At 44.5% G+C, this 7,949-nt stretch overlaps 1 protein-coding gene across 2 annotated transcripts in view; it reads left to right on the top strand.

The window, feature by feature from the left end:
- Window positions 1–3,215: 3,215 nt before the first annotated feature.
- Window positions 3,216–7,949, top strand: part of RALBP1 (ralA binding protein 1) — a 33,470-nt gene continuing 28,736 nt past the window's right edge. The window contains exon 1 of one of the 2 annotated variants that reach the window (XM_074576640.1): window positions 3,216–3,357. The gene's annotated coding sequence lies outside the window, so the exon portion shown is untranslated. Of the gene's footprint in view, window positions 3,423–7,949 lie in introns of both variants that reach the window. The other variant, XM_074576641.1, reaches the window with a different exon arrangement.

Here is a 7,949-nt window from a genome sequence, read left to right as displayed (position 1 = left end):
AAAAATAAATACCAGAACACTTGCTTGTTATCTCTAATAACATATCTACAGTCTCTCTAGTATCCATCCCAAAATTATGGCTACTTTGATACTGGCTGCACACTGATACACAGACCCACACAACGCGCTCCGGTCTCGTGGGCCGCAGGCACCAGAGACGCACAGGCCCCTGTGACTGGCACTTACACCTCACACAGCACAGAGACCCCCTCACCCAGGAGAAGAGTTTAATGAGGCAACAGGACAGACTGTGCTGATGAGGTACCTGCAGGGCATGGCCAGACAAGTGTACTGACCGGTCCCTTTTATCTTCCTACCCCTCTTTTTCTCCATATTTGTTGCTCCCCAAGCAACCCTGATGCCCCCTCCCTTTCCCTGCCTTTGGTCCTTCAGCTACAAATCCTCTTAATAGATCTTGTGCCATTCCAAAATGTTCCCTCTGTCCCAGGAGTCCTATACTCCTGTAGGCATTAACCCTCATAACTCACAGTGATGGCTGTCGTGGGACAGCCCTGGGAGGGGCTCGTTCCTTTGGGTACTGTATTGGGGTTCCCCCACCTGCCATTGTGTCGCTGCGCTCCTTCGTGTGCGTGGAGAGGAGCGTTGATCGCATAACGTAACAGTTTGCTGATAATAGTGACAGTTGGGTTTTGCAAAAGAAACACCTGTACCAAGATCTGCCACATGCACTTGGCATGACGTCTTTTACCAAGGGGTGCGTCATTAAAATTTGTGCCACTCGCATAGGAAAACAGATGCAAGACATTGCAAGGAACAAAGCAAATCCCTTTCAGACAAATCCAAAATGTAAGGCTGCCAAGACCCAAATTTTCTTATATCCTCTTCATTGCTTAATTATTTTTAAATTTCCTTCTGACTGCAATGATGGGTGGAATGGTGTGACTCCATAGTAGTGCTCATGGGACTTGTATAGGCAGAGTTCAGTGTCATACAGCTCTTTTGGCTCTCTTCTCCTGCTGTGTGGTACTTCTTACAAATAACATACTTTTTTCCTCAAAAGGCATTAACTAATCTACTTTTTCTAGGCTTTCCTTTGTATATGCAGGCTCTCTCATTGTTTCACGTGTGTGTTTCCGTGTGTGGCCAACCAGTTTCTTTCACACACCTCTTTATGACTGCTGTGTATTCCTTTATTGCTGATGAGAATTGCGTAATGTGTCTAAAGCTATCCCAGGATAGTACAGCCCATGCAGACTCCCATCTCTCCAAGACAAACTCAACCTCAGAACTGGCTTCCTTGAAGTAGTAGTATAACTGAGAGGGAACGAGAAGGAATTATTCATTTATTAACACAGCTCTGCTTTTTTCCCTTTTTTTTTTCCTGACCAAATGCTTTCTAAAGCTTCCCTCCGTTGTTATTTTATTACGTTTATGAGGCTCACGTACATCACCAAGACTGAATTCCAAAGCAGAGAGCTGGCCACCTCAGAATCCTTGCTAGACTTTGTCCATGAAGCAGTAAGAATCTACAGAGTGAACGTGGGGCATGGAGGGTGTAAGAAAGTGCCTCAGTCTGTGTAAGTAGGCCTCAGACCACAATGAGTTTTGTAAGTCAGAAGTCATCCAAATGTGTTTCACATGGCAGTAAATCGGTATAGTCGGCACTGCACACAATCACTTATTTGTCCTCGAAAAATGGGAGAAGATTCATTCTGGGTTCATTAGCTGATGGGCCCATTGTGTGTGAACTTGTATTGGCAACAGCCTCTGATAATACTTATTCTTCAGAGTTGAGAGCCTCTGGCGACTGTCCTTCAAGTGGAGATCCTCACAGACAATCATCTCAAATTACTACAGGATGTGACTGAAGTAATCATTCTCTCTTCTTTTGCCAGAAGTAACCTTTGTATAACAACAACAAAAAAAAAATACTAGCTGCGATGTTAAGTAAACCAGTAAGCCCTTGCTGTTACGCTGTTTCTTCTGGAGGGGAGGAGGTAAATTGGAAGCTGCGTGGTTATGTAATATGTTGTGGAGACAATATCTCTGTGCTCCAACACTAATCGGAGTGTTTACAACCCTCCCTTTTGTATTTTCTACTGAATAGCACAAATTCCTGTGGGGGACCTTTTTACATTACCACAGGAGGTTGCACAAAGAGCCCATTTGACAGGGACTAAGCAGCATTGAATCTCAAGTGAATAAATGAAGCAGGTGGCACGCTGCCACAGTATTAATGTGTCCAATAGCCCAGGGATTATGTTTGAGGCTGTGGGAATGAATCGGCCTGCTTCTTACCGAAACAAATTCCCTTGTTGATGAGGAATCCTGAAAAGGGTTCAAATTATGCAGGTGCTTAACGTAACAGAAACTTGCCTTGTAAGAGACAGAGAATACAAAATTCCTTTTAACATCACTGTAAACAGGATGCACGTTGAGATAGAGACGTGTTTCTTGGCACAGGTCCCCCCCAAGTCACATCCAGAGCAATTCTCTGTTTTCTTGTATTCCAGAGACTGGCAGAGATGATTCGAGGTCAAATTTGTTATGCAAGATGAAGTCGAAGGCCGCTCCACTGTGAGCTGCAGATGTGGAAGTTGGTAGCAACGTTATTTGGAAGGCAGGCCAGATGCAAACACCTCTACAGCCTTGTCAGCTCTTGCACTGCTAGTAACGGCTTTTCACGTCCGCTGACTTCCCACCGTTACAAACTTTATCTCGCAGGGGGCTTAGTCATACACTGCTTTAATCACTGCTAATGCTTATACTTCCTTGAAAATCTGCCCAGAAGAGCAGTCGGGTCACGGAACGCTTAGAGTTGGGAGGGACCTTAAAGATCATCTAGTTCCATCCCCCCTGCCGTGGCTGCCCTCAGCGGCCGCAGGAGACTTTACAGAGCTCCGTTACCGGTGTTTCCCCACCTCACTGAAGCAGGAGTGACCGCTGAAACCAGCTCCCCTCACACTCGGCCTCCCTGGGCCTGAGGGGCTTGCAAAACGGGGGGATTGAGCGAACCAACGCGCAACGACTCCAACCATCTCCCCCCCCCCGGCGTGCCCGCCGCTGGGAGTTATAGTCCGTCGACCGGAAGTCGGCCAGCGACCCGCTTCCGGTCGTGCGCCGGGAGAGAACTACAGTGCCCATCATGCACTGCGCGTAGGGACGCTCCCCGCCCCCGCGGCGTTGCGCATGCGCAGAGCGCCAACTCCCACTAACCCCCCACCCCACCCCACCCCCCCTTCATCCGCCCCCGCGCAGCCAGCCGGCCAGCGGCGCGTGCGCGCTGGGGGCAGCTCGCGCCGCTCCCCCGGCCGTCCTTGCCAGCCGGGCGGCGCGAGGCGGGATGGGGCGCGAGGCGGCGCCCGGCGCCTGAGGAGGTCGAGCGGGACCCCCACGGTTAGTGCTGGGGGACGAGGAGGGGGACGGGGGCGCGTCTGCGATCCGGATCTCCGCCGTCCCCGGTGAGGGGGAAGCCGCTTCCGGGGTTGGCGGGGCCGGGGGGGGGGAGGTGGGTGCCCGCGCTGGGGACAGGCCGCGGGGTCCCAGCGGTGACAAAGTCACCGCTGGGACCCCGCGGCCTGTCCCCAGCGCGGGCTGTTGACTGGCCTGGTAGCCCCTCGTTTGCCTTCACCTAGAGGTCACACCTTTTAAAAAAAAAAAAAACGGAAAACTCTTCGCGTTATTGTCATTTTATTATTTGTTTTTTCGGCGTCTGGCGCGTTTAACAAGTTCTTAGGGATCGCTGCGTTTTCTGCCTCCTGACGTTGTTTTGAAGGCGCCGTGGGTGGGTGGGTGATGTAAATCAGCAAATAAGCAGACCTTAACTTTTGTTGCCCTCAGGTATGTTAAAACCAACGGCGGGGCAAACGCCAGCGGTCCGCGTTGATCCGTTTGAAAGTTCATGGGAATGGTCTGGTTTGGATTTCTGCCCACCCCCAACCCCCGTGTCACCCTTAACGAGGAATAATAATAAAACAAAATAGGTGAAGGCCTGTATGTCAGCCGGGCTTTATGTCAGCTAGGGCCTTTGTATCAACTCTAACAGCCAGCTTGTCCATTACTTGCCTACACCTAGAGGTCACATCGTAAAAAACGGAAAACTCTTAGCGCTGTTGTCATTTTTCTGTGTCTAGGGTGTTTAACAAGTTCTAAGGATGCTGTCTAATGACGTTTTTTAGAAAGTGTGTGTGACCGAACATCGTAGGTCAGTGTGCGATGCGTGAGTAAATAAATGGGTCTTACTTTTGAGCGCTTAGGTATGTTAAAACAACTGTCAAACAAAATGCCACCGATCCACATTGATAATTTGAAAGTATCTGTTCGTGGGAATGGTGTGGTACGGATTTCTGCCCCCCACCTTGGTGTCCCTGAGGTTAGTGGTCATCCTTAATGAGGAATTATGATTAAACAAAATAGGCTAAGTTGCCTATTTTATAGTTGCAGATAGCAGTTGCATAAAGCAGATGGATTTGTATAAGTCTTCTGTTACAGCACAGCAAAACAGCCATAATTGCATTCTTATACCTATTTCTCATCTAGAAAGTGCTTGAAGTGCTTACCATGCATGTTCAGTGTTGCTATAATGCGCCCATTCAAGGCTGATGTTAAGGCTCTGTTGGATGTGATGCAGGATTGTAATAAATGTGAATTTATTAGCAAGCTTAATTCCTTAGATTTTGGGTTGGGTGTCATTTTGAGGTGTTGCATAAAGCTTCAGATGAATGATGCCATACAGCTTCTTCAGTTCATTTTAGTACAGTCCATATATAGTATTGTTATGGAGTCAGTGTGATACATACTCTTGAGAGGCTCTTTTCCACAGAGAAGTAAAATAGAAATAAAAAAAGCATCCAAGCTTTTGTGGGTTTGAGTGTTTACTGTGTTTAAGTGTTTGAAATTTACCAAACCCACTGCTGTAATGTTCTAGGTAGCTAGGTCAAAAACACGGTGTTTATTACGGAGAAGCAGGGAACTTTACGCTAGCTGTTCTAGGGTTCTCGTTTCTAACTGTAAGAAAATAAGTCATGTTCTTCTCACATCCGAACTACAAGATAGGAATAGCTGCCTCAAAATTGTAATACTTCAGGTGCAACTCTGGCATTGTATTAAGGTATATTCAGGGGTGGGAGGGCATGTTTTATGGTTTGGTTTGTTCCTTCCCCCCCCCCCAAGAAAGGATTTCACTGTAAACCCCCTGGTATTATTGTAGTTATACAGCTTTAGAGCTGCATGGCTTAATTCTGTAAATGTAGTTAAACCAAAACTGATGTGCATATGCACTGTATCTAACACTCTGGGATTCTGATCTCAGTAGTACCCTTTAGGCACTTCCCTAATATCTTTTAGCTGTATTTTCTTACAGAAAAGGCTTGAATATTTTCTGCGTAACCACTGCTGTTTCTTACAAGCTGTTTTTAGGCTAATAAAGAAGATGCTGTTGTTTAGCAGTAACTACCAACAAATGCAAATCTGCTTTCCTCCTCTAAAGCTTGGTGTCATGTAGTTGGCCTCAAAATGCCAAAAAAAAAAGTATAGTATGACTTTTATCTTCAGTTTATTGTATGTCTAGTATAATATACTAAGCTTTTCTCTGTACTAATGCATCTGATTATTTTGAATAGATGAGTGATTCACTACCTTTAAAACTAGTCATGGTTTGCCATGTGCCTACTTCAGATTTTCATCTGAAGAATTCATCAGCTTGTTTCGCTGTTTGCCTGAGCCTCATGGACCATAGCATTCAAATTGTTGCTCAAAAGAATAAGAAAATATATCAAATGAGCCCATAGTTAGGCTGTAAGTAGCCTGTGTGAGTCTTGCACTTAAGCTGCATCCCCAGACATGGTGATGTTGAGAGGTGATTGTCCAAATAACAATTACGTCTTTTGCCTGCCATGGCTGAAAGCAGAGAAGTAAGGATGCACGTTGATATTAGAATAAGGAAGGGTATGACTCTTCTTCTATCTATACTTATTCTTCCCATCCAGGCCATCCTTCACTCTTTGGGCTTGACATCAACGAATACAAACTTGGTTGAAGCTGTGAAGGTATAAGTAGAGTGAAAGAGCCTTTGATGTTGGAGGCAGCAATGTCAGGCCTTCATCTCCGAAGCTGAGTAACAGCAGCAATCCCATGCTCCCTGCTTCCAGCTTTTCTTTAGGCTGCAGTAGAAGATGAAGGATGACGGCTTACCTGGGGCAGCTGCTGGGAAGTGGGATGGGGAGGGATATATATAAATGCCAGAATAAGGAGTGGTGATCCAGTAAGTAGGCTCACACAAGACTCGGCTCAAATACATCCAAAGAGATTATAGTTTATTCTGTCCTGCTGCTAGAAGATAGTGTAGTAGGAAAAATTATTTGTTTATTTTTCATCAATAAAGTGCTGTGACAGTTTTGAACTAGTAGGGAAGAATTTGTGAAAAAGATAAATACAAAGGACAGTGGCTGCAGTGGATAAAATAATTTATTAAGAAGGTAAAAAACAAAGTTAATACTTCAACAAAATATGTCTGACCAAAAATATTTGGGAAATACAACTGGGGTTCTTAGTGTTGTTTATTATTAGTTGTGCATTGAAAAACCAGAAGGCATCTCATTTTCTTGTCTAATCTATGAATTCCAAGTATGCATGGGAGATTGAGATCTCCCAATTCGAAAACATGAGATCACGATGTTTAGGAGCGATCAGTTCACTACCTACTGTAGTGAAAAAAAGTAGTGAAAAAGTAGTATTTCCTTTGGTAACTAAATAAGACCTGTATTTAAATAGAGAACATGGTTTGATATTTTTCCCTTGTGTAGCTTCTGTAATACTAAGTGAACAAAAGTATAGATAATAAACATGTCCCAGTTTCTTCCAGAAGCAGCTTGGCATACCATCCTGAGAAAAAATAGCAACTATTTAATAAACACAGAATTTTGTAATAAGAAAGAAAGAAAGAAAGAAGAAGTGCTCACCAGTTGCTATAAGAATAACAATGTAAATCTGAATAAGTATAGTGAGCTGTTTAATAGCACAAATTAATGTGGTGTGTAGCCCAGTTTAAAACATTAGTAGAGAAAATATGTTTAGTTTTAAATAATGAAATTTAGCATTGTCTTCTATGTGCAGAATTAAATCATGCAATTGTTTAGATATAATAATAATTGAAGAGCGTGATGGAAGTTGCTTCATCCTCATTGGTGTGTCCTTAATTGTTACTAGTTTGTCATCTGTCCATTTGTTTTAAGTGCTGGGAAGGAATGTAGAAATACAAATCTTAAGCACTCACTGCAACTATAAAATTTCTTTAAAAGACAGGTTATGATTCTTGGTGTTACAGATTAATCTACGGTATGACCCGGTAGGCAATCCCTGGCTTGCTTCCATCCAGGCTACTGTCTTTCCTGGAGGATGCAGGGAATGCCTTAATGATTCGTGCCAGCTATGGCCCAGCACGAAGCACAGCGCTGGGGAAGACCTTGCGTAAGTGTGCAGAGATGCACTATTTTAGCTTCTGGGGTATACGCGTTTTCTTAGGAGTAGGTGCTGCCCTCTCCTGCAGAGCAATGGGAGGGGCAGCTGTGCAACTAGTAGGAACAGATTTCTCATTTGCACACTGCCTTCTTCATTCTTCTTCTTGCTCACAAGGAACTGAGCTTTTTTAGACCTGCTATTTTGGTCTCTGGAGGCACACAAGGAAATAAAGGATGAGTGATGGCTGCTTGTGTCAGGTGGGAAGGGGCCAGATGGCTTCTGTAGAGGAAGGGCGAGGAGCGGGTGCTTGGTGGTAAGGTTTGACATTCCAAATCGGAATGCAAGTTTGGACCAAACTGAAAATTATTTCAAGGAAAATAAATTTAGTTTCAGGTTAGTTGTTTTGTACATTTGCTAGCAGCAAATAACTCTCCACTTGAATGTATAGATAAAATGTATTTTTGTTTCTTTTTTGTCCTCTGTAGTATGAAAATTTCACATTTCTGTGATCTAGCTTAAGTACGCGCATG

Source organism: Larus michahellis, chromosome 2 (genome assembly GCF_964199755.1).
Source record: "Larus michahellis chromosome 2, bLarMic1.1, whole genome shotgun sequence".
In the NCBI taxonomy this organism is placed as follows: domain Eukaryota; kingdom Metazoa; phylum Chordata; class Aves; order Charadriiformes; family Laridae; genus Larus; species Larus michahellis.
The sequence above is the reverse complement of the archived record's forward strand: the minus strand, read 5'-3'. Positions and strand labels throughout refer to the sequence as shown.